General features: G+C 49.1%; 1 protein-coding gene across 1 annotated transcript in view; it reads left to right on the plus strand.

Moving 5' to 3' along the window:
• ELP1 (elongator acetyltransferase complex subunit 1) overlaps positions 1-26,435 on the plus strand; it is an 861,256-nt gene that overhangs the window by 689,399 nt on the left and 145,422 nt on the right. The window lies entirely within an intron of this gene.

Consider the following 26,435-nt stretch of genomic DNA (forward strand, 5'->3'; position numbering starts at 1 on the left):
CCCATCCTCCCAGTTCTGCCAGACCCATTGCCTCCTTAAAGTTGGCCTTTGTCTTCCTGCGGGGTGGTCTGCTTTACCTTCCTCCGGGGTATGATATCGCATGATGTTTTATCTGTTGCTTCTCCACACATTCTCGTAATTGGGTAATGGGTTCAAATGTCCTTCCACACTCCTCCACCCTGCTTTTTTTCCACTGTGGGGATTGATTATGTTCCTCTACCCTCCCTTCCACCCTCTTCTATTTTTGACCCTTACTTTGGGGTCTCCTTGACTCTGTTGCAGTCCATTGGTTTGGGGTCTATTCGACAGTGCTACAGTCAATAGGTCATCTATAGGGTGTATGGTTGCACATTCTCAGTTGTTGCAAAAATGTGGTCATGTTGTGCCACTTCTGTTGCCCTTTACAGTTCCATTCTGTGATTGCAGACTGCCTATCGTTTGCCATCACAATAATTTCCAATGCCGTTTTGCCTCATAGGAGAGTATGGCTCTACGCTTCTGCAAGAATGTTTCTAGGGGTGGGTACTCAGCTCTCTCCCTTCAGTCCCTTATAGTATAAAGTACTCTTTCTCTGACATGGATGGTGATGTTTTTCATCATTCTATGATTTCTTTTCGTTGTTTCAAAGAATTGTTATCTTTTTTTAGCACACTCTTCCTACACTCTCACAGTTTTAGTAGTAGCTCCGCTTTGCGGCGTGGAAAAGTTTCACAATAGAAAACTACGTCAGCGCGCCGGGAGGGACTTATATGGCTCCATTGACTTCTTATCCGTGGACGACATCAGGACGGAGCAATGTGACGCCGTCTCCAGGTGCGCAGAGGTCCTGCTGAAGATTTTCCGGATCCAGTCTGACGCCTGGGGATATTCTAAGTTAAGGAATCTGCGGCTAGACTGTGTCTCTACCAGATACATCATTACCGAAGGTAAGTAACTCGTTCTTCACAACGTATGACAACTCTCCAGAGGAATCATTAGAGGGCACTTTCAAACAAAACTTCAAAGTGGCCTTGATGTTCATGGTTAAAGTGAGCTTAAAAATGTCAAATGACGAACATTTGCACGGAAAGGAACTTTTAATAAACTGGTATAAGGGTGAAAGTGTCACAGTGTGTTTATTACACATTATACAATGTTACTTAAAGAAGAAATATGCAAAAGAACAGGGGATTCTTCCACTTATTGGTTTGGTACTGTGAATTCCCAGTGAAAAAGGAATAAAAAGAAGGCAACAATGACTTAGCTGAAAAATAGTTCTTCTTCCATTAATCAGGAGATTTTCTCCACAGAGAAATGGGTCCCTGCTTCCTTGCCCACTCCCATATTGCAGTACCTCTCTTGCTTAAGATTGCTCCTCTTACGGAATCTATGATTCCTTTCACAGGGTTTGTTCGATTACTGCCCACTCCCATGTTGCAGTACTTTTCCTAGTTAAGATTGCTCCATTACGAACCACATATTGATTCTTTCTATTACTTTTATGTATGGTCGCACTGAAAATCACTCTGGGCCTGATTTAGATCTCGGCGGACGGGTTACTCCGTCACAACGGTGATGGATATCCAGTCTTACGAAATATAAATCCCACAGGATATAATGGGAGTTATATTTAGGCGGATGGGATATCCGTCACCGTTGTGACGCAGTAACCCGTTCGACAAGATCTAAACCAGGCCTCTAGTCTTATACCTAGCAATTTCACCTGTTTTTTAAGTGATTTGATAACAAAATTGAGACTCATGAGTATGGATTAAATTGATCTTTTATAACCTCATCAAAATGTGGAAAATATTTTTTTTTATTACACAAATATTTTGGACTTGATTGGTCTCTGTATTTGAATTGATCGGGATCCCTGTTCCTATAAAATATCTGAATGTTTTGCACATTCTAGGGTTTTTAGTCAACATAAAATATATTGTCTGTGATGCAGGATCTGAAGTTCACTGGTGCTATCCTTGATGTAAAAAAGATTTCAGCGTTCCTTCTTTGGAAAGGAAATGGGGCTCAAAAGATGGGAACTTTGTTCTCGAGGAATTGGATTCAGAGAGAAAGGTTGATGCATCATTTGCTTCTTGCATTTTGCTGATGCCAAGCCTTCCTAAGAATGTGTTCACTGTAAGGTACTCATAGCACCTATTTAGTCAAAGTAGTTTTATAGCATTCTAATAAATCCATTTGAGATTCTCCCTTTGACCTTATCTGAGCTGGTGGTCTTGTCCTCCGAACCTTTTGCTGGGGAAATTTTTTGCTTCCCTTGGCCACAGATTTATTTGATTTCTAACTGGCTGCTGTGCGCACATTGACACCAGCCATATAAATGTGAGATTGTTAGTGTAGGAGACACAACTCTGTATATCTTTTGAACTTCAGAATAGTGCGATAAGGCCTCAAACAATTCCTTTTAAAACTCAAGAGCAAACATGTCCGTATTGTAAAAGGCAACAATGTTTTACAAAGGAAATAGATGAAGAGTCAAAAGTTCTGTGCAAAGCCTGCAGCTGTGCGCCACTGATTGAGTAAATAGTCTTTCTGCTACAGATTCCTCACCTTTTAAATATTTCCCAGGCATCATACTGGATCTGGAAACTTTTTCAGCAGTACCTCTGTATGCTAGTATTTTGTGTCATGTGGCTCTGCACTGGTGCTGTTTCGTCCAGAAATGACATGCAGAGCCTATCTAGGCGCCACTTCTGCATGATGACGTCCGACTGTCACAAACAAATGTCTGTAACAGACCCTTATCAGGTTTGCCTGTGGTGTTGGGGGTCGATCCACGCCACCAAGGCCTGCAGCAATTGAGCGTTAATTATCCCGGAGTCCTTCCAAGACCTCAAGGCAAAACTCTACACCACCAAGCACTGGAGGACTCTGCAACAGGACTGCTTCAGTCGAACGTTTAGTCCCATTCCAGATGTTGGAGGAGTCATTCTAGGGAAAAGTCTTTGTCTCGATCAAAGTCAAAAGGTAAGTCGAAGAGAAAACACTAAAAATCTAAGTGGGATGTTGCCCTTTCCTGTCGCTCACAGTTTCCCGAGAAGACGCGAGGGCTGGACCATACATTTCGATCTTGCTCCCAAAGTTGGTCAACTTTGGAGCCTATCCAATAAATTATTCTGGCACAACCTGAGTTTCCAGGGCTCTCCTCCATGCCAAAACAGATTTAAGAGTTCCGCAAGACCATGGCTGACTCTTAAGGTTCTTACTGACTCCTTCCGGCGCACATTTGGGCCCCATAGAGGCCCTCCATCTGTAATACTGTTGGTAGGTATGCTCTCTGTGCCCATTGGACCTGCAGCGCTCCTCACAGGGCCCCTCTGCCTCCAATCTCGACTCTACCCCAGATGCTGAGATCCATACTGGTTCTCAGAACTTTGACACAGATGCCGACTCTGTTATCAACAGAGGACGATTCGACCTTGGCCAAGGCTGTGCCTGACCTCTGTGAGGTGTCACTTCCTAAACCTGTTCCGTCACAATGGAGAATGCAACATCTGTATTACCGGTTTGGCACAAATTCGGATAACCATTATGATGTGGGTGATGACATTGGCCAGCTATACATAGGAGAAACAATAGTTTCAAGAGGCTAGTGTACTTGATGCCTCCGTATCACCCCATGGTCCGGTCACTGAGAAGAGTGCTTCCTATGCCATTGTCAATAATAGGGCAGCTGAAGTTCTTAACCTCCAGCCTGGAGGTCAACACCAATGTTCTTACGATGATCCTCGAGCCAGGGCAAACTTCCACTGAGCCCCTCTTACTTTTTAACAAGGCCCATATAGACGCATTGTTGGGAGCATGGCCCAAACCTTTGTCTGGCCCCTGATCAATACCAGATTGCACAAAACCACCACCCTGCCTCGGATGACCCAGTATTTTGACATCAGCACACCTCCCATGAAGGTTTGGTGGTGCGTGCATCTGCTCGCAAAACTAACCCGAACACATTCCCAACTACTCCCCTGATAGAGAGTCAAAGCTGGTCAAGACATTCGGAAAAAGGGTTTGGTTTTCTCATCTACCATGTTGGTGTTATGATCTGTGAATACCAGCTGTCTGCTGAGATACTATTACCACAACCTTTGAGTTTAGGTGGCTCAATTTATGCTAGGTATTCCTGAACATTTCCACCTGTTCTCCCCCTGGCTATACAGAAAGGTCATGAAGCTTGCAAACTCGCAATTCTTTGTGGCTTGGACACCAGCGATTTCATTGCATGGGTCGTTGGCATCAGTGTCGCCATTCACTGGTGTTTCAGGCAACTTCCGTTGTTCTCCATAGACATACAGTTCAGCGGGACTCACCTGTTTGGGGACAGTGCAGACAGCGCTCTTGAGCTATTCAAGGAGAGGAGCAAGGCCATGGCACGCTCCTTGGGCATATCTGCCCCACCTCACCAGTCGCATGAGCCCTATTACTCCTTCGCAGCTCCTGCAGTTGTACCCCATACCACCAGCCAATCCCTCCTCCACATGGCGCTCAGCAGTTTTACAGTCGAGGCTGTGTTAATCACCACCTCGCGGTCAGGGTCATTGAGCTGCCAAGTCCACCACCCCCACTGCAGCTCAGCCTGCAAAAGCCCCTTTAGTGTACCCTTAGTGGCACACAGCCACCCGATGGGAGGCAGGATCAGGCGATTCCTGCCTGGTTGGAAAGCCATAACATCAGGCAGGTGGGTCCTACAAATTATTTGGCAGGGATATGCCCTGCCTTGCATTCTCTTTCTGCCGCACTTACCACCTACCCTGCTAGGGTATGTCAGAGGACCAGTTCTCCATTTTTTGGCAGGAAGTGAAAGCCCTTTTGGCCAAAGGGGCTATTGAGAGGGAACCTGCACCAAAAGTAGGACTTGGTTGTTATTCTTGTTACTTTCTGTTGCCTAAAAAGCATGGAGAGCTTTGCCTTATTTTAAACCTGCACCCTCTCAACACCTCTTTTCAAAATGCTCACTCTAGCCCAGGTCTGGTTTGCCCTTAACCATTAGACACAGGATGGCGGCGTTTAACCTTCAGGATGCCTATTTTCATATAATGTCCTGCAAGCTCATTGGTGCTAACTGCGGTTTGTGGTGGTACAGGAGCCTTTTCAGTTCGCTGTGCTCCCCTTTGGTGTTTACAAAAGAAATGGTGTTTGGAGCATGCACACCTACAGTGTTCAGGGATGTCAGCCTTCCTGTGCCTTGACGACTTGCTGATGAAGGCAGGCTTGCAGCAGGCTTTCATCAATCACCTGCCAACTACGGGTTCGCCATCAGCGTGCTGAAGTCACACCTGACTCCTCAGACGCTCCCTTTAATCAGAACCATTATAGACACAGTTCGGTTTTGTGCCTTTCCCTGGGACAAAAAGCAGTCCAGGATATTCAGACTGTGATCACGATCTTTTGGTCTTGGTCCTGGATTTAGTGAGGTCAACTATGATGCTGCTGGTACTGATGACCTCCTGCATCCTGCTGATCGAGCACGCCAGGCGGCATATGCAGGCTCTGCAGTGGGAAGTAAAGTGTCAGTGGGTCCAACATCAAGGGGACCTCTCTCGACCATGTTCAAATTTCGGAGGCGACTGCAAAAGATCTGCAGTGGTGGTTACTAGACAGTGATTGGGTCAGCAGCAAACTCCTCTCCCGTACCAGAGTTCACAGTGGTGATCAATGCATCACTTCTGGGTTGGGATGGCCATCTGGAAGAGATGAAGATCAGAAGCCTTTGACCTCTGGCAGAATTCTGTCCATATAACAACCTTCTGGAGCTGAGCAACATCCACTTAGCATTGAGAGCCTTCCTTCCATCCATCAAGAGGAGGCTAGTCAAGGTGCTCATGGACAACACCACCAGCATATGATACTGAAACAAGCAGGGCAGGATGGGTCATGCACGGTGCCTGTGCCAGGAAGTGCTGCACCTCTGTAAATGACTGGACCAGCAAGGAATTTTCCTGGTGGTGAACCACCTAGCAGGATTGTTGAATGGCAGGGCAGACAAGCTCAGCCAGCAGTGCCTAGCGGAACACGAGTTGCAGTTACACCCGGATGTGGCACAAGGTTTCTTTCGCAAATTGGAAGAACTTTGCCTCGATCAATTCGGCACCACTGACAACTCACAATGTTTGCACTTCTGCGCTTTGGAGTTTCGAGGACATCTCTCGCTCAGAAACCTATTCCGCCTCGAGTGAAACTCAGGAGGTCTGTATGCCTTTCCACCGATACCACTCCTTCCCCAAGTTCTTAAGGTGATAAGGACCAACCAAGACCAAGCCATCTTAGTGGCTCCTGATTGTGCACAGAGAGTATGGTATCCAGAACTCCAGGTCTTGAGCTGTCTCCTCCTATCAGGCTGACCCTGTGTCAGGATCAGCTGTTGCAGCAGCAGGGCAGAATTCTGCAATCTGACCTTCAAAATCTTCATTTTCATGCTTGGAGATTGAGCTGTGCCAGCTGAACACCTTCGATCTTTATCCGGAGGTGATTGAAGTCCTCTTGGCAGCCCAGCGTCCCTTGACAAAAACTGTATACGCCTCTCATTGGGACCACATTTTGGCTTGGTGCAGTACTTGGTTAGTAGACCCCCTCCACGCAAAGTTATTTGAAGTTTCATTTGTTTTGTCTCTAGCCCGGCATGGCTTTGCTCTAGGCACAGTTAAAGGGTACCTATCGTCTTTTTTGCTGTTGCCGGATCAGCACTCATTGTTTAAGCCTCCAGTTGTTATGCGCTTTATGTAAGGGTTACAACATGTGTTTCCTCCTGTTGATGTGCACTTCCTTCAGGCAGCTTGACAGCTGCTCTCTGCGTCTTCTTACCCTCAAAATAGTATTCTCATCACCATCACATCGTTGCGGCGTCTAAGTGAGCTTCAAACTCTGTGTTAACCCACTATACACCACCTGCTTCCCAGACAAGCTGCAATTGCCGATTAGCGCATCTTTGTTGCCTAAAATTTTGATGCCGTTTGACGTTAGTCAGTAAATCACCTTGCTTGCATTTTAGGCTCTGCCTCACCCCTATTAGGCGGAGGAGAGACTCCATCGATCTGACCCCAATAGAGCGCTGAGCTTCTACATAGATCATACCAAAGAACACTGAGTGGGCTATCAGCTCTTTGTGGGGTTCTCTGGAGCGAAAAAATGCAAGGCTGTACAGAAGAGAACAATCTCCCGCTGGATCATGCTCTGTGTTATGATCTGCTACACACTGGCTAAAAAGCAGTCTCTGGAAGAACTGCATGCTCACTCTCCCATTGCCAACGTTGTTCCCATGCTGTTAGCACACAAAGAAAAGGTGAGCAATCAGAATCTAGAAGTCTCTATCAGAAGAACAAGTTACTTCCCTTTGGTAACACTCTTTCTGGTAGAGACTCTATCTAGCCGCTGATTTCTCATCGAGTTTCCCATCCTTCTCATTCTGAGGTTGGACTCTATCAATTAATAGGATTCCCAGTGTCCCTTGATCACATGATGAAGGCTGCTGTGCAGCCGAAAAGCATTTGTACTTTGTCCTGAGAGTGCATTACTTGACTTTTTGGGGAAACGATATATATATATCTATTGGTGTGATCAAGAGCACTTTGATGCTTGAAACGCGTCGCCCGTGAAAGGTTGAAAAATAAAATCTTGCCCTGCCTGAAGCCGTGGGGTCCGTCTCTTCATTTCGCCGCTGTGGTGGAGGTTTTGAAGATTTCTGATATATATATATATATATATATATGCGGAAACTCCAAACAACAACACTTCCGAATCAGACGGGAGTCAGATCGGCGAGGCAACAGAGGAGACGGACCACCAAATGCGCTTCACAGGTTCTGTCTTTATTGCAAAATTGTCGGTAGGCAAGAGGGCACTACGCGTTTCGGGCTTGAAAAGCCCTTGTTCACATATATATATATATATATTTTTTTTTTTCGAGGCATGTTAGCTGTAGATCACGTGCTATGCATAGATCATCATCTGGTGTTGGGCCCGGACATTTGCACTTTGTTTTGTTCAAAGAAGTCTTTCGAGTCACGAGGTAGGTGACTCCTTCTTTCTGTGATAGAGTCAAAAGTTTATTATGTTTTGGCTCTCAATGAGGGCCACATAAAATTAAACAGACCATTATACAGAAAAAAAAAAAATAGTAAAATAACAACATACAACAAGAAGAAAAACACAGCAGTTGTCAGTAAATAAAGCAATCATCAACATCACCCCGTCATCATTAATAAATATTTAAAAACCCTTTAAAAAATTTAAAAATTCTACAACAGAAAAGTTCATTTGGAGGGCAGTAAAGTGCATGTCTAAACAATTTAACATTTACAATTCCCAATTGTAAACAAATAGGTTTTAACCATTTAAGGCGCAGAGAGCGTAATACTGGACAAATAAACAAAACGTGGTTACAATCTTGTACAGCGTTATTACAAAGATTACATAATGGGGAACCCCCATACCACTTTGCAAGGAGTGAATTCAGAGGGAGCAGATCATGTCGTAGAAGGTACCATAGTCTACGAACTCCGTGGGGGATATTCCAGATTAGATATTGTTGTGTCTGCTTGGGGATATATGTTTTAAGAAGAAATTCCCTATTCACTAATCTAGGCTGGGCAAGGGTATCCAACCTATAACATAGTTCCCACGATGCGCTTTTTAGTTTGGATTTTAGTTCTAGAGGAGAGAGTAAAAATAAAGTACTCTCGTCCAACTCTAACAGGGCTACTGCTTTCCTAAAGTTTTTTACTAAAGAAGAGAAATCATTAAAATTGCCCAATAATTCCTTTTTAATGAGTTCTCTTAGGGTACCAGGTTTACCTCTAGCCAAACAGGTTACCCATCTTACAAGTGCAACCAGCCCCTGTGTCCAACAACTTCGAAGTCCGAATTCCAACCTACATGAAGAAGTAGAACATGCATTGTTCAAAGATGAAATTTTCCGCAGTACCTTTCCTTCTATTTGTTGAAGAAATCCCCAATGATGCAACTCTACTAATTCGATTCCATATAGTAGAGTAGAAGGGACTTTAGCTCTAAAAACCTCCAAACAAAGTGAAAAATGTCTCTTCCCAGTGGCATTATATAGCGAACATAACCCCATACCATGGGCCAACGCTTTACGGGAGTTATGTTCGATGTGGGGCCTCTCACTAAGATTCGCTGATATTATTTTACCTAAAAAGGTGTAAGTTTTCACCACGTCGAGTTTTTGTCCCCCGATAAACCACTTATAGCTACCTGACCTACATTTTCTCTTACCAAAAATACACATGATTTTACTTTTCGATATGTTAATTTTCATATGATGTGCTACTGCAAATTGGTTCAATGCATGCAGACGGTTAGATAAACCCTTCGGGGTCAAATCTAAAATAAGTATATCGTCGGCATACATTAGAATAGATATAGCCGACCCTCCAATTATCGGAGCGAATCCCTCACATGCAGTAATAGAGGATGGTAGGTCGGCCAAATATAGGGAAAACAATATGGGCGCCAATATACACCCTTGTTTTAGCCCATTCTGGGAGGGGATGGGAGAGGTAAGGCCCCTTTCTCCTCCTTGTAGCACCATACACCATGTGTTCGTATGCAGGGACCTGACCAGTTCAAGTAAGTATCCTGGCATCCCCAACACAGCCAGCTTTCTCCACAGCGTAGGACGATCCACTTTGTCAAACGCTGTGGAGAAGTCAATAAATGCAGCGTACACGCCACCCCCACGGACGCGTACATATTTGTCAGTAATCACCTGCAATAATGTTAAGTTATCTAACGTTCCATGCTCTTCACGGAAACCTGTTTGTTCCTTTGGTAAAATCATGTAAGTTTCTGCCCATTCCATAATTAACAATAAAAGACATTTAGCGAAAATTTTCCCTATTGCATCTAATAAAGCTATTAGACGATAATTAGAAGGCAACATCCGATCACCCTTTTTGAATATCGGAATTAATATACTTCCCCTCCAGGAATCGGGGACAGTTCTTGATAAAAAGCAAGCCTGAAATATTGGAAGAAGAATCCTACTCCAAGAAATGACATCCTGTTTAATTATTAACATGGGGAGTTCATCAGGGCCCATAGCTCCGGTAGATCGCATACTCATTATCACTGAGGCTATGGTTTTTTCAGTAGGGAGTATTATTTTTTGCTCACTATTAGGACCAGACTTACATGTATCCTCCATAACACCATTCGGAGCATATAATGTAGTCACAAATAGAGTCCAAACATTTTCAGCAATGGGTATTGGACTAGGAGTTACAATGGAACCACAGCCTTTTCTTATTATGGACCAAAATTCTCTAGATTTATTATAAGTTAAAGCCTCTCTTAATCTAATCCAAAGAGAGTCTTCTTTTTCTCTTTTTAACTTAGCTCTCAATCTCACTCTCCTACGTTTTAATAATGCTAACTGGCGCTCATTTTCCACAGATCTGTTAAGATATTGTTTCCTGATAAGATCATTTATCTCCCTATTCAATAAAAGTAGAGAACTAGGAGAAAAATGAACTCTTTTGGAATTTCCCTTTTGTTTGGCGAAGCCAGTGATTTTTTTAATGAATTTTTCAAGTTGTAAAAATTCTATACCCTCCCACTGATCAAGTTCTAGTAGGGTTTGGGCAAGGAGGTTTTGTACATCCTTCCTGATTTTAGAATCCCAAAAACATCTACCTGATTTTCGATCAATGGAAAGACCTCTATTCTTTAGGGACCAGGAATTAGTTTCATCCTTCCTGATTTTAGAATCCCAAAAACATCTACCTGATTTTCGATCAATGGAAAGACCTCTATTCTTTAGGGACCAGGAATTAGTTTCAAAGGGGCTTAATGAGATAGTTACATTAATTAATTTATGATCGCTCAAAGGAGAGTGAGAGATCACCATATCTTTAATAAAGGAGAATGTATCATAGTCCGTAATGGCGTAGTCCAAAATAGACTCCCCCCTGAATGATCCATGGGTATAATTAGCAGGAGTGTCTGAGGGCATTCTACCATTAATAATAAGTCCTTCTACGAGGCTAAGTTCCTCCAAGAGGATCTTCCCTCTTTTATTAGTTTTTATTCTGGTAGGCCAAAGCACTTGGGGAATATTATAAGCTTCTTCCTTAAATTTATTTCTGAACATGTCTAAAGTAAAGTTGGATAATTTGCTGTTTAAATCACCAACCAACAGTATATAGGGGGGGTGTTCAACCTCCAATAGTAGTTTAACATAGGAGAACATTCGCTTTAGAACTGAATTAAAAATTTCCTCGGGAGGAATATATGCATTTAAAATAACAAATGAGGACCGGGAACCCACTATATCTAGGTTACGAATAGTTATAGAGTGAAAAAGATTACTAGAGTCTGCATAATGCGTAAATTGCCATTGTAACGAGGTGGATAGAAGACAAGCAATTCCACCTTTTGCATGGCCTTTTTTAGAAGATTTTGCGGGAGCCTCCAAGACAAAGTATTCTTTCCCAAGATAGGGGAGATTTATACACCATGTCTCCTGGAGACATATTACATCTGCATTTAAAGAGGCTAAAAAGTCAAATTTCTCGGGGCAATGTGATAGTGCGCATGGACATCGACTCCATTGTTATGTTGTTTTTGTCCACCATCGGGTTTGGACGTGAATTGTTGTGCTCCGGTTCAACACCGTTTTCAGGTTCCCCTTCGGTGCACAATCCACTACCCTCAATGGTATTGTTTCTCGATCACGTATTCCTGCCTTCGCGTATCGTATCTCCTTCACAACTTCAGTTGGAAAACCTTGTGCGAGGCGCTTGGGCCTAGCCGCGTCGATCGAATTCACAGTAGATGGAAGGGACTCCATTCCAATTCTGCCCAGGGTGCCACTCCAACTACCCCCGCACCGATCTTTACGACATGTACAATTTGTGTTTATCACCTGAACACAATGAAGGCAACTGCGAAGCCTGCCGATCCTTCCGATCGAAGAAAAGGCTCCTTGACCGTCGGGCTCGACGTCACGAGATGTATCAACATAAAGACTACAAGGACTCCGCTCCAGACCTGTACGGAGAAGATGTCGACCAAGAGATCCTCGAAGCACATGGAGACGAAGCAGAGGAGGAAGAACAAAGTTAAGTGTCCGAGGAAGACTCCGAAATTGAGGAAAACCTCACAACCGGTCTCCTTCGCCCCAAAAAGTACCCTTTATAAAGGCTCCGGTCCCTCCTCTGCCTTCGGGCCAAGGTTGGCACTGAGATCAAGTTTCCACCGCCCTGCTTTGGGGCTCGGCACCAAAACAACTAGTAAAGCCTTCTGGCTCGGGACCCAGTCGACCTTCTTCGTACCCGAATCAAAGACTTTGGCACCGAAAGATAAGCCAACTGATCCCTCCAAAACTTAGGCACCGAAACACACTTCGGATCCAAAATCATCGGAGCCGAGATCCTCTGTACTAAAATCTTCTGCTCTAAAAACGTTGGTACCAAAATATTGAACACCAAAAATTATGGCCCCAACGGAAAAGACGGTTCCTCCTCCACCCAAGGAACTGGTTATTAACCCAAAAACAGGACACCTTTATACAAAGCTGCCAGGGAAAAGAATATCAGAAATTGAGAAATCTTACCATATCCCTCTAAAAAGTAATAATATGGGGACTAATACTTCTCCTCCACCTCTTTTACCTTCCTGACCTCCTCCACTTATTGACCCTAACCTTCTTCTAACACCCACAAATTCCCCTCAGCCACAATCTCCGGTTCAGCTGGATGATGGGGATGGGGATCTTGATGATGACGCACACGGGGATGTACCACAAGATTAGGCTCCAGACCCCTGGGTAGATTATAACACGGATCGTAACAACAACAACAATCCAGTTCTATACCCTTCTAGACCTTCTCCTCCAGATGATTATGTGGGGTTTACAGAATTGCTTAATAGAGCTGCACAGTATCATGGGGTGTAACTCCATAAGGAGCCTCCTGATGAAGATTTCCTATTTGAGACACTAAGTACTTCACAAAAAACTACACATACACGGGGGCATGGCCAAGAGGCAGACGGGAACGGACGCGTGAGCACGGAGCTCCGCGCTGACCCCGAACCTGATCCTGCAGAGGGTCTGTGCAAGAAGCCCCCCCAATGACCTCTGGAGACTGGTGAAGGTGCCTGGAAGCTCCGGTACTGAAAATTTGGCAGCCACAGGACGCCGCGGTGGGGAGATCGGCGGTGCGCTGCCCGAGCCACGGGACGTACCCAAGATGGCGGCGTGAGGGCTCCGGCTTGCTGCGGGAGCTGTGCGGCCCATGGAGCTTCGCGGGGAGCCTGACGCCGCGGGGCTAGCCTAGCGCCGATGAGGATCGTGCCTGGTGGCAGGAGTGAAGAGACGGTGAGGCACGGAGGACCCGTGGTCCCGACGCCTCTGACCGCCGTCAGAACCTAAAATGGCGGCCGCTCTGACTAGGTCGAAGTTTGTGGCGGCGAGGACCTGAGGCGGACAGCGGTGCTGGAGGACTCACATACTGCTGCAGCGCCCGGGTGGCTGGCAGGAAGCCTGCGTGGGAGGAGCGGTCGAAGAAGTGAGGTGAGCTCGGCGGCAGGCGGTCCCCCTTTCCTCTACGTACCGAGAACGGCAGTGGAGGCGCTGAGAGAGCTCGGGAGGCGCTGCGGGCACGTCGGGTGCTGCCGGTGCACACAAGGGTGCGGGGATCAGCGCGGGTCAGATCGCGGATCTCCCCCAGGACTCTGCCTGCATTGCGGAGGGCCCTCCAGAAGGGAGGCCAGTAGTGGTCATTGGGGGGACTGCCTGGAGCCGAACCCTGGCGCCTGCGGCGGTGCTGGGTGGTTACGGACATTGTGGGGGTTCTCGCGTAGACACAGAGCAGCCAGGGGAAGGCGGAGCGTAGGAGGCAGCTGAGTTGAGGCTGGGATCGCCTGGCATCACCCCTGTGGAGTTGGGGGCCTGGGAAGGTGCATACCTGCAGAACCAACAGAGCACTGAGGCAGCAGCGAGTGGGACCCGGGTGCGGCCTTGGCGCTAGGACACAAGAGTGGTGCCGACCCTGTGGAGAGTGCGGGAGGGCTAATGGGCCGCATGTGATGAAGCCTGCTCGCTGGACAGTGGGGCTCTAGAGGGCAGCTCAACCACAGCGGGAATTTTGGGGAATGCAGTGACTGGAGAGCTGGGCGAAGTTGGCTGCTACTGCTGGAATGTGCCCGTGCCCTCCCCATCTTGGAGGCTTGACAGACAGCAGCATTGAGCCGGCCGAGAGGAGGGAGTGCAGGCACCTTGCAAGTCGGCGGGGCACTGTGGAAGGGTGCAACGGACCCGTAGCCTGGAGAAGGCGAAAGGGCTGCCATCAGTGAGAGACCTTGGCGAGGAGTGGGCCTAGTGGCGCCGCAGAGGAGGAGACGGGCTGGAGCAGGCAGTGAGATGAACAATCTGGTGGCTCACACAGGTGCGGGGTGGCGCTGCATCTCTGGCAAGTGGGTACGACGCAAGAGGGAAGAGCCCGACCACCGCTGATATATGAGGCTGAGCATCGCGGGAGCCAGCCACGAAGGGGGCGCAGTGGCTATTGACGGCAAGCCTTGAGTGAGACGCACTTCTGGGTGGGGGCCTCGGAGGCGGGGCTGACAACCGAACTGAACTGACAGCTGGATCGGGGGCAGTAACGAAGACCGGCAGAGAGCAGAGTGCGACTTATAGTGTCTCCTGGGGAGGTGCGGGATTAATGACCTGTGGGAACATGGGTAAGCCGAGAGGGAAACAGGTAGGGCGCCAACGGAGCAGGAAGAGGAGACAACATCTGGAGAGGCTTCCAAGGGAATGCAAGTGCAACCGGAGGGGATGCTCCAGCAACAGGTCGATCGAATACTAAAGACCATAACGGATACCAGGGAGGCTCTGCAGTTGGACATCGCACATGTGACGCAGGGATTGGGGCTGCTTCGGGCGGACCATGCCAACATGGCAGGGTAAAACAAACGGAAACGGCCGTGGAAAACCTGGGGCCTGCTCAGAAGTCGATGGAGACGCAGATGACGAACTTTCAGCCCCGGCTGCAGACGCTGGAGAGGCGGGCAGAGGACGCAGGACGGAACCGAAGAAAAAATATTCGTGTGGTGGGGCTGCCTGAAGGAGCAGAAGAAACCAACATGGTGGACTTCCTAGAGGAGTGGCTAAGGGGAACTGTTGTGCCGGAGGGTCTGTCATCTTTCTTTACATTGGAGAGGGCCCACAGAGTGTCGGCCAAGCCCTTGTCCCCTGGGAGACCACCGCTGCCGGTGGTGGCCAGACTGTTCCATTATAAAGACAGGGATCTCCTGCTGAACAGAGCAAGGAAGGTGGTCCCCTATACAGTGGACAACAGCAAGGTGACACTGTTCCCAGACTACACACTTGAAGTTCAGCGCCGAAGGGTGTAATTTGTGGCAGTTAAGAGAGCGTTGCGGGATGAAGGTATTCAATACTCTCTGATGTACCCGGCACATTTGAAGATCATGGTGGATGGCAAGATGTCCTTTCATGACAGCCCAGAGGGGGCCTGGGACTGGCTTAAATTGTACAAAGTGGGTATCGGAGAACCAAGAAGCGGCGTGGGAGCTGGGACGGAAGGACCTTGTCCTCGCAGACTGAGGCGCAACCGGAGACGTCAGCCAACAGCCCAGAGGCCGACAGAGACACAAACGGAGAAGGAGAGGGCGGCGGCGCTGCAGGCTGTTACGGCCATATCACAGATGGAAGGGGGCACCCCCCCTGCAAGGTCGGAGTCAGACGGAGGGTCTCTGGAGGAGGACAATGAGCATTCAGAGGCTGGGAGCCTGAAGTTGCCACAAGTGACTGCTGGGACGGCGGATGAGATCGTAGATGGGTGATGTAGACTCTGGCTGGACATGGGAAGGGCTCAAGCTGGGGGGAGGGACAGGGAGGCGGAGCCTGTAGGGGAAGAGGTTGGCTCGAACTGGTTTGCTGAGGTCCGGAGCACATTGGGGGGCAGTGGAGAATGTGCTGTAAAAGACTAGAAGATGTGAGGTCTCGGGGGGGCAGCATATTATACTGGGGGTCGAGCGTGGGCTGGAGGTCTATTGGGCGTCCGGTTCTCTGAAGCTGAGGGCTCACCTCCCGTAAGTTTGGGTGGGAGTATCTCCCTGAGAGTATCGGGAGAGTGTTTTGTGTGGTAGTTTGGATGGGTTCTAATGTTGTAGCGCCTGTTCTGGGGAGGGAACTGGGGGGGGAGGGCTGGGTTAGGTTTGGGGGAAGTTAGGGATACCGGTGTGCTCTTTGATAGAGGGCAGGGGGCGGGAGAGGGTCTACCTGACTCGTGGGGACATTACATGATCTGAAATGTATAACTTGGAATGTACGGGGGCTTCACTCCATGCAGAAGCGCCACAAGGTGCATGCCTACCTAGTAAGGCGGGGAGTGCAGGTGGCGCTCCTCCAAGAAATGCATATCAGCCGTTCCAAGGGGGCAGCATTAAGGAAGAGATGGAGAAGGCAGGTATCTTGTACGACTTACTTGGCATATGCTAGGGGCGCCCTGGTGTGGATAAGAGTGTGGATCCCGTTTCAGCAAACGCAGCAACTGATTGACCCAGAGGGGACGTTTGTAGCGGTGATAGGGAGGCTAAATGGAGTGGATGTGACCTTGTGCAGTGTGTATGCCCCGAATGTTGACCAGCCGTCCTTTTTTGAGAATTTATAGGGGAGCTTGGCACCCTACTTGACCGGGGCGACTATACGGGGGGGTTTAACTCCATAGTAGATGTGGACAAAGACAGGTCCCACCCTAAGGCTCTCAGGTGCCCCGGTACATCGGAACTCCAAGGTGAGGAGAAGGTGGCAAACCAATTGGGGACTAATCGACACTTGGTGGGCACAGCACTTGGAGGAGAGGGACTACTCTTATTATTCTAGCATCCACGACCTGCATCAATCAATCAATCAATCATAACGCTTGTATAGCGCGCTACTCACCCGGAAGGGTCTCAAGTGGGAGAGGTGTGGCGCCGCGGCCAGGGCGACTGACGCTGGAATCTGGGGATCAGGGTTCGATCCCCGGCTCCGGCGGCAGGTTAGCCCAGCACCATGTGACTCTGGGCAATAGCTCGCTTAATCTTCCCGACGGCCCCCAGCGCCTAGAGACCCTTACGGGTGATTGTGCGCTTTACAAATGTGGATTATTATTATAAGGCGCTTGGGGGAAGGGGGTCGCTACTGCTCGATCAGCCAGGTCTTGAGTTGTCTCGTGAAGGCGAGGTGGTCCTGGGTCAGCCGGAGGTGGATGGGGAGGGAGTTCCATGTCTTGGCCGCCAGGTAGGAGAAGGATCTGCCTCCGGCGGTGGCTCTTCGAATGCGTGGTACGGCGGCAAGGGCGAGGCTAGCGGACCGTAGCTGGCGGGTGGGCGTGTGGAAGGTCAGGCAGTTGTTGAGGTAGTTGGGGCCCAGGTTGTGGAGAGACTTGTGTGCGTGGGTGAGGAGCCTGAACGTAATCCTCTTGTTGACGGGGAGCCAGTGCAGGTTCCTCAGGTGGCCGGAGATGTGGCTGCGTCGAGAGATGTCCAGGATGCATGTGCGATTGGACACCATATTGTGCACCCCTGATGTCCATGCCAAGGTGACAGATAGTGAGTACTTATCGAGAACAATTTCCGACCACAATCCGCTGTCCGATGAGGTGCTAGAAGCCAAGGAAGCAGTTGCAGATGGAGAGATTGCGCTCATTCGATTACAAGAATTATTGAGCACGCATACATGCGGAGGGGGACAAATCGGGCGCTCTGTTGGCATGGCTGGCCAACCCGCTACCAAGGGGTGAACCGATCTTAGGCTTGAGGGCGGCCACAGGGGAGTTGATACATACGCAGACAGGGATTAATGGGCGGTTCCTAGAGTATTATGCAGATCTATACCACACTCAGCTGGCCGTAGATACAGAGAATATAGAGGATTATCTGGAAGGGTTTGCAATGCCGAGCTTGAGCAAGGAGCAGGGAGATTCACTGGGCGGTGAGATCACGGTGGGTGAGATTAGATGAGTGATCAAGCACATGGCCCGCAACCAGAAACCAGGGGTGGATGGCCTGCCTATTGAGTTTTATTCCAAGTACTGCTGACTCTCTGGCTCCGCGACTGCAAGTAGTCTATAAGGAGGCATACGCAGCGGGGAGGCTGCCTGGGACCACTAGGGAGGCTATTATCATTCCCCTCCTGAAGCCGGGTAGGGAAGCATCGGATGTGAGGGCCTACCGCCCACTCTCAATGTTGGCGGCGGACTACAAAATCCTGAGTCGGATCCTGGCGACACGCTTACTCCCACACATGACGCAGTTAGTGCACTGGGACTAATCGGATTTTATCCCTAAACACAGCACGGCTATCAATATAAGGCGCTTATTGCGAATTCTGGAAGACTGCCAGGAGCCGACACTGAAAGCCTTGTTCTTATCGGTGGACATAGAGAAGGCATTTGATAGCCTGGAATGGCCGTATCTTTTTCAGGTAATGCGCAAAGTGGAGTTGGGTGGAACGTTTGTGAGGTGGACCCGCATATTGTATGACTCGGCGATGGCCCGGGTGCGGACAGGGGGGACGGTATCAGTGCCCTGTTCAGTGGGACGAGGGACGCGACAGGGCTGCCCGCTGTCTCCCCGCTCCTGTTTGCGTTGGCAATTGAGCCACTGGTGATGCAAGCCAGGTCGGGGAAGCATTATGCTGGGATAGAGGTCCGTGGGGAAGTGCACTATATATCGCTTTACGTGGATGACCTACTGATGTTTCTGACTGACCCTGATGAGGTAGATACGGGGGCGACGGAGCTGTTGCGGACGTTTGGGGAAGTGTCAGGGTTATGTGTGAACTGGGAGAAGACTTGCCTTTTCCCGTTGTGCAGGGCAATGGCGACTCCCGCTGGACTGGGGAGACTGGGATGGGAGCCTTGTTGCCTACAATACTTGGGAACTAACATCTACCATGAACAGGCGGATCTATTGGAGGGCAATGTGAACTGGGCAGTGCGAGGGATCAAGTGGAGTATGGCGTTCTGGGGCACTCTGCCGCTCTCGGTTGCGGGTAGAGTGGCGCTACTGAAGATGGTAGCGCTGCCTAGACTTTTATATTACTTCAGGACGCTGCCGGTTGGGATTCCGGGCTCGGTATTCAGGGAGCTGCGGCCCATGGTAGGGGGTTTTCCGTGGGGAAATGGTAGGCGACGGGTGGCTCTGACCAAGATGATGAGGCCTAGGGGCGCAGGAGGATGGGCGGTCCCGAACTTTGAAGGGTATTATTTGGTGGCTCAGCTGCAGTGGCTTACGCAGGCAGTAGCTAGGGAATTTAGGGGGCCGGATGGACCAGAAGACAGGTGGCTGCCAGGGCATATTCTCTCATTTGTGGTACTCGGACAACGGCTGCGACTCGACTCCTTGACGAGTGAGGAGAAAACACTCTGTGCAAGCTGGAACGGATACAAGCGTAGGAGTGGTGTTCTACGCCTGTATGCGCCGGAGAATTTCCTGGGCATGTGCACGGCCTTCCCGTAGGGGGGGGGCTGGTCTACATTGGCGGAGTGGGAGGATTTAGGTCTGCAGATGATTGGGAACTTATATGAGGAGGGGGCCTCCTGCCTTTCCAGGCACTGCAGGAAAGATATGGCCTACCTAGAGGTGGCTATTTGCTGCATGCAGCCCTGATGGCTGCGATTCAGAAGTACTGGGGACGGGGCTATTGGAGCCCCAGACGTCCTTGACGTGTCAATATGTTGTAATGGCAGCGGGGACGGTGAAAGCAGTGACATGCCTTTACAGGCAAATGGTGGAGGAGGTACTGCAGCCACTGATGCAGCTGCGTGAAAAATGGGAAGTGGACTTGGGAAAGGATATACCTGAGACGGCATGGACCAAAATAGCAGAAAGGACATGGAAAGGCACACAGAATGCCAGGTTTCAGCTCATTCAGTTCTACATTGTACATAGGGCCTACTTAACCCCTGAGCGGATAGCTAAATATTTTCACGTAGAGACGGCATGCTGCCCCAGGTGCAACACGAGAGCGGCAGATTTCCAGCATATGATGTGGAGCTGCCCGTAGCTCGGAACGTATTGGGAGGAAGTGATGGAGGTCCTGGGCGGGGTGACGGACAGACAGGTAGAACCCGACATGGGGGCGTGTATACTGCACTGGTTTCCACACACAAAGAGCACTAAGATTACGAGCAAGTTCATGGATTTAGGGTTGTTGCTGGCTAAGCGAGAATTGACAAGGCAGTGGAAATCCAGGCAGGGCCCTAGTGTAGAACAATGGAGGGGGGAGTTTGCGAAAGGGGCATCCAGCAAGAGCATGGTTAGGATCCAACAGGCCAGGAGAGTGAATAACGACAAAGCGATGGAAACCGCACAGGCATGGGAAGCATTGGTGTGGCTGTTGACGCGCCCGGAGGCGGATTCGGACGCAGGCTCACTGGAGGGTTCTCAGGAAACTGTCAGACCACAAAACACGTAGATAGGATTGAGTAGCCCACGGGAGAGTGGGAGCGGGGGCAATACCTACGGAACTGGGAGTATGACTGAAGTGAGATCAGAGACCTACATTCCCTAGCACGGAAAGACATTTGGTTATTCTTGTTTATGTTGTTGGAGCACACTGGTGGGGGGAGTTAAGGGGGAGGGCAGGGCAGGAACATGCGGGAGGCTTTACGTTGGGGGGTTATTGCGCCATGGGATGACATCAAATGTATATATTGGAGAAGACCTTGATAAGTAAGGTGAACGGGATGTAATATAAGGTGATATGGACTAAAGAAACTGATGTCGTCTCAACTAAGGCTGCTGAATGATCATGCAATGCATTTCAAATTGTGCCTTCCATTTAAAATGTGCCATGGGTTGTGTGTGTTGAAAATCAATAAAATTATTTTTAAAAAACTACACATACACTACCTATGCTCAAGGGTATGTTAAAGCATGCAGATGAGTTGTTCAAAGATCCAGAGTGAGCTAGGATACTCAAACCTAGAGTGCTCAAAAAATACAAGGCGGCTCCTACAGACCCAATTTTTATTAGAGGTCAGGTTCCACTAGATTCGTTGGTGGTTTCAAATGCTCGGAAAGAAACAAATTCTCAGTCAACGGGAGACGGTCCGCCTCCCTTTAAGTAATCTAAAACAATCAATCAGAGTACTTGTAGAGCACGCTACTTACCTGTGAGGGTCTCAAGGTGCTGAGGGGAGGGGGGGTGCCGCTACTGCTCGAAGAGCCAGGTCTTGAGGAGTCTTCTGAAGGCGAGTAGGTCTTGGGTATGCCGTATGTGGGTAGGGAAGGTGTTCCAGGTATTGGCGGCGAGGTAGGAGAAGGATCTGCTGCCAGAGGTCGTTTGTTGGATGCGGGGGACAGCGGCGAGTGCGAGGCTGGCAGAGCGGAGCTGGCGGGTGGGGGTGTAGAAGCTGAGTCTGCTGTTCAGGTAGGCTGGTCCGGCGTTGTGGAGTGCTTTGTGTGCGTGGGTGAGGAGCTTGAAGGTGATCCTCTTGTCGACTGGGAGCCAGTGTAGGTCTCTCAGGTGGGCGGTGATGTGGCTGTGGCGGGGGACGTTGATGATCATCAGTCAGGTGGAGGTGTTTTGGATGCGTTGTAGTCGTCGTAGGTGTTTGGCTGGGATTCCTGCGTAGAGTGTGTTGCCGTAGTCCGATCTGCTTCTGACGAGGGCCTGTGTCACCGTTTTTCTTATTTCGGTCGGGATCCACTTGTAGATCCTGCGAAGCATGCGGAGGGTGTTGTAGCAAGAGGAGAAGACAGAGCTGACCTGCTTAGACATGGAGAGGGAGGAGTCGAGGATGAATCCTAGGTTGCGTGCATGGTCGGTGGGTGTTGGTGCTGTTCCCAGTGTGGTCGGCCACCAGGAGTCATCCCAGACTGAGGGCTGAGGGGGTGGGTCCGAAGATCAGGCTGAGGGCTGAGGGGGTGGGTCCGAAGATGAGTGCCTCCCACATGTCCGAGTTCAGCTTCAGACGGCTGCTCCTCATCCAGTCGGCGAGGGCCTTCATTCCCTCGTGGAGGTTGGTTTTGGCAGTGTGTGGGTCCTTGGTGAAGGAGAGGATGAGCTGGGTGTCGTCGGCATAGGAGATGATGTTGAGGTTGTGATGGCGGGCCACTTGTGCGAGGGGGGTCTTGTAGATGTTGAACAGTGTCGGGCTGAGCCCTGGGGGACGCCGCAGATGATATTGGTGGCTTCGGATTGGAAGGGTGGGAGGCGGACGCTCTGGGTTCTGCCGGAGGGGAAGGACGTGGTCCAGTCAAGGGCCTTCTCTTGGATTCCGGCTTCTAGGAGGCGTGTCTTTAGAGTGCGATGGCAAACAGTGTAGAAGGCGGCCGACAGGTCCAGGAGAATGAGGGCTGATGCTTCGCCGTTGTCTAGTTGGTGCCTGATGTCGTCTGTGGCGGCGATGAGGGCTGTCTCGGTGCTGTGGTTTCGTCTGAATCCGGACTGGGATGGGTCCAAGATGTTGTTGTCTTCCAGGTGGCGGGCCAATTGCTTGTTGACGATTTTTTCGATGACCTTTGCCGGGAATGGGAACAGGGGGATGGGCCGGAAGTTCTTGAGGTCCTTGGGTTCCGCCATGGGCTTCTTGAGGAGGGCGTTGATTTCGGCGTGCTTCCAGCTTTCCGGGAATGTCGCTGTTTCGAAGGAGATGTTGATGACCTTCCGTAGTTGGGGTGCGATGGCTGCGTCTGCTTTGTTGAATAGGTGGTGTGGGCACGGGTCTGACGGAGACCCTGAGTGGATGGAGTTCATGACCTTGCGTGTCTTGTCGTCGTTGATGTTGGACCAGGAGGTCAGGTGGATGGCGTTGGTGGTGTTCACAGGGGAGGTGGAGTCTGGCTTAGTCGGGGCAGTCGTGGTGTTGAAGCTGTCGTGGGTGTCAGCGATCTTGCGGTGAAAGAAGATGGCTAGTGAGTCGCACAGTTCTTGTGAGGGCGGGATGTCGTTGGCGCTGGGGTTGGAGAGTTCCTTTACGATGCTGAAGAGCTCTTTGCTGTTGTGTGCGTTGTTATCCAAGCGGTCTTTGAAGGAGGATCTCTTGGCTAATCTGATGAGGTGGTGAAGTCTGCGGGAGGATTCCTTGTGGGCTGAGTGGTTGTCCGGTGTGCGTTTGTGGAGCCATATTTTTCCCAGTTTCCGGCATGAACGTTTGGAGGTCTGGAGTTCGTCGGTGAACCAGGTGGCTCTCTTGCTGGCGTGGCTGTTGGAGGGTTTCTTGAGCGGGGCGAGGGTTTTGGCGCAGGCTTCAATCCACTGTCTGAGGTTGCGAGCTGCGGTGTCTGGGTTGGTGGGGTAGGTGAGTGGCTTCTGGGTGAGGGTGGTGATCTGCTGGTCTTCGGTGACTTTGCTCCAGCAGCGGCGAGGCAGCTGTTGGGTGCGGTGGTGCGTGGTTGGTTTCTTGAAAGTGAAATGGATGCAGCGGTGGTCGGTCCAGTGGAGTTCGGTGGTGTGGTCGAAGGCGACGTGGGTGCTTGTGGAGAAGACGGGGTCCAGTGTGTGGCCGGCGGCGTGGGTGGGTGTGGTGACGAGTTGTCTCAGGCCGAGGTTGGCGAGGTTGTCGATCAAGGTGGCGGAGTTGGCGTCGTTGTTGTTCTCGAGGTGGAAGTTTAGGTCCCCTAGAAGGATGTAGTCCGTGGAGGCGAGTGCGTGGGTGTTGGTGAGGTTGGCGATGGAGTCGCTGAACTGAGCCCGGGATCAGAGGGGTCTGTAGATGAGTGTTCCTCTGAGGGTGGTGTTGGGGCCGGGTGGACCCGGAAGTGCAGGTGTTCGGCGGTGTTGAGGTGTTGTCTGCGTGGGTGGTGACCTTGAGGGTGGACTTGTGGGCGATGGCTATTCCTCCTCCGGTTCCGTTTGCGCGATCCCTTCGGGTGATCTTGTAGCCGTCCGGGATGGCTATGGCTATGTCGGGCGCCGAGGAGTCGTTCCACCAGGTCTCGGTCAGGAAGGCCCTGTGGGGCTTTCCAGACATAGATCTGTTCGCCACACACCAGAACGTAAAATGCCCAAACTTCGCCTCCAGGTATCCACACCCATTATTCAAAGGCAATGCTCTATGGATGAACTGGTTAGGGATTTTTGCCTATGCTTTTCCACCTCTCCCACTCATGGTTTGGAAGCTCAGGCAAACATCCCTCACCCTAACCCTAGTAGCTCCCACTTGGGCTCGTCAACCTTGTTTCACTATCCTCTTAGAACTATCAGTAGTTCCTCATTAAAAGCTACATCTCACATCCAGTCTCCTCACACGGCGCCATGGAGAGATAAGACATCCAGATCCCAAACCTCTCAATCTTGCGATTTGACACCTGAAGTCATAGAGTTTGGTTATCTAAATCTTCTACCAGACTGTATGAATATTATTAAGGAGGCTAGAAGACCTACTACAAGAGCTTGTTATGCAGCAAAATGGAAGCGGTTTGTTATTAATTGTAATGACAACCATTTCAATACACTTGATGCTTCTTTTCAAAATATCATTTGTTATCATCTACATTTACATGGTTCAAATTTAGCATACACGTCTATACGCTTACATCTCGCTGCAATAGCTGCTTATCTTCAAAATAGACAATACCTGTCCCTTTTCAGAGTACCCGCTATTAAAGCTTTCATGGAAGGACTCGAAAGAGTTATTCCTCCAAGACTTCCACCTGCCTCCGTGTGGAATCTTCATATTGTCCTTACCAGGCTAATGGATCCACCCTTCGAGCCTTTACATAAATGTGAACTACGGTTTCTCACTTGGAAAGTAGCTTTCCTCATTGCTATCGCATCCCTCAGGAGAGTGAATGAGCTTCAGGCACTAACCATAGAAGAACCGTTTTTACAAGTACACCAAAACAAAGTGGTTCTTCGTACTAATCCTAAATTCTTCCCTAAAGTAGTTTCTGCCTTCCACATCAACCAATCCGTTGAGTTGCCTGTGTTCTTTCCTTAACCAGATTCTGTGGCAGAACTTGCTCTACACACTTTAGATGTTAGAAGAGAATTGATGTATTACATAGAAAAAACTAAATCTTTTCGTAAGACTAAATAACTTTTTGTTGCTTTTGCTCCACCACTCAAAGGCAATCCCATTTCTAAAACAGGTATTGCACGATGGATAGTTAAATGTATTCAGATATGTTATGCAAAAGCAAAGAGAACTTTACCATTTCCCCAAGAGCGCATCCCACTCGCAAACTGGGGGCTTCTCTGGCTTTCTTAGGAAATATTCCCATAGATGACATCTGTAAAGCTGCAACATGGTCTACACCACACACATTCACAAAACACTATTGTGTAGATGTGTTATCCAGACAACAAGCTAATGTAGGCCAGGCAGTTTTACGTACACTATTTCAAGCCACTGCAACAGCTACAGGTTAGCCACCACTGTGGGAGATTACTGCTGTATAGTCTATGCATAGCATGTGATCTACAGCTCACATGCCTCGAACAGAAAATGCTACTTACCCAGTATACATCTGTTCTTGGCATGTAGAGCTGTAGAGTCACATGCGCCCACCCACCTCCCCGTTTAGCTGTATCTGTTCCAGTGCTATCTTACTTCGATAATTACACATGGACATCTCTATTCTACTCTTACTTACTCCATTCTCCCCCTCTGTGGGAAAACAATCTAACAAGGGAGTCGATGCCCATGCGCACTATCACCAAAAGGAGGAGTAACCTACCTCATAACTCAAAAGACTTCTTCGAACAAAACAAAGTGCAAACGACCGGGCCCAACATCAGATGGCGATCTATGCATAACATGTGACTCTACAGCTCTACATGCCAAGAACAGATGCATACTGGGTAAGTAGCATTTTCCAGATAGATAGATAGATAAATAGATAGATAGATAGATAGATATATCCAGGATTGGCAAGTATGGTCTGCCCTTGGTCAGCATGCAGTGGTATTTATTTTATTTATTCATTTTGCAGACATGTTCAATATGCAAAACAAATGTCAAATATATATAACAAATATATAAAAATGAACAATTTCCCAGCAGCCCAGGTCTGGCATTGAAGAGCACTCTTTTTCAGGCAGATGTGCCTGTGGTCAGGAAAAATGCAGTCACTCACAGTGCAAACAAGCCAGTGCAAGAAGTTGGCTGAAAAATTGTCCCATGCTGTGGAAACAAAACATCAATGACATTTGAACAGACAAATCGATGAAAAGGGTTAATCAGAAGCCTCTTTATGTATGTATGTATACATGTGTGCAATTTTGTTATAAATTATTTGAAAAACATGGCACAGTGAGACAGCTAATGCTATCTCCAGGCCAGACATTAAAAAACATTACTGACCGTAAATGCTTTGTTCTCCTGCTCATTTTTAACTTTTGTACCTTGCTTTTTGGTGCAGTTCCCTTTACAGAAACAAGCATTCCAGTTGATCTTAAATATACCCAAAAGCTTTAGATGCAGTAATTTGCTGAAAGTGTTCCAGAACCCAGGATATCC

Source organism: Lissotriton helveticus, chromosome 2_1 (assembly GCF_964261635.1).
Source record: "Lissotriton helveticus chromosome 2_1, aLisHel1.1, whole genome shotgun sequence".
Taxonomy (NCBI): Eukaryota; Metazoa; Chordata; class Amphibia; order Caudata; family Salamandridae; genus Lissotriton; species Lissotriton helveticus.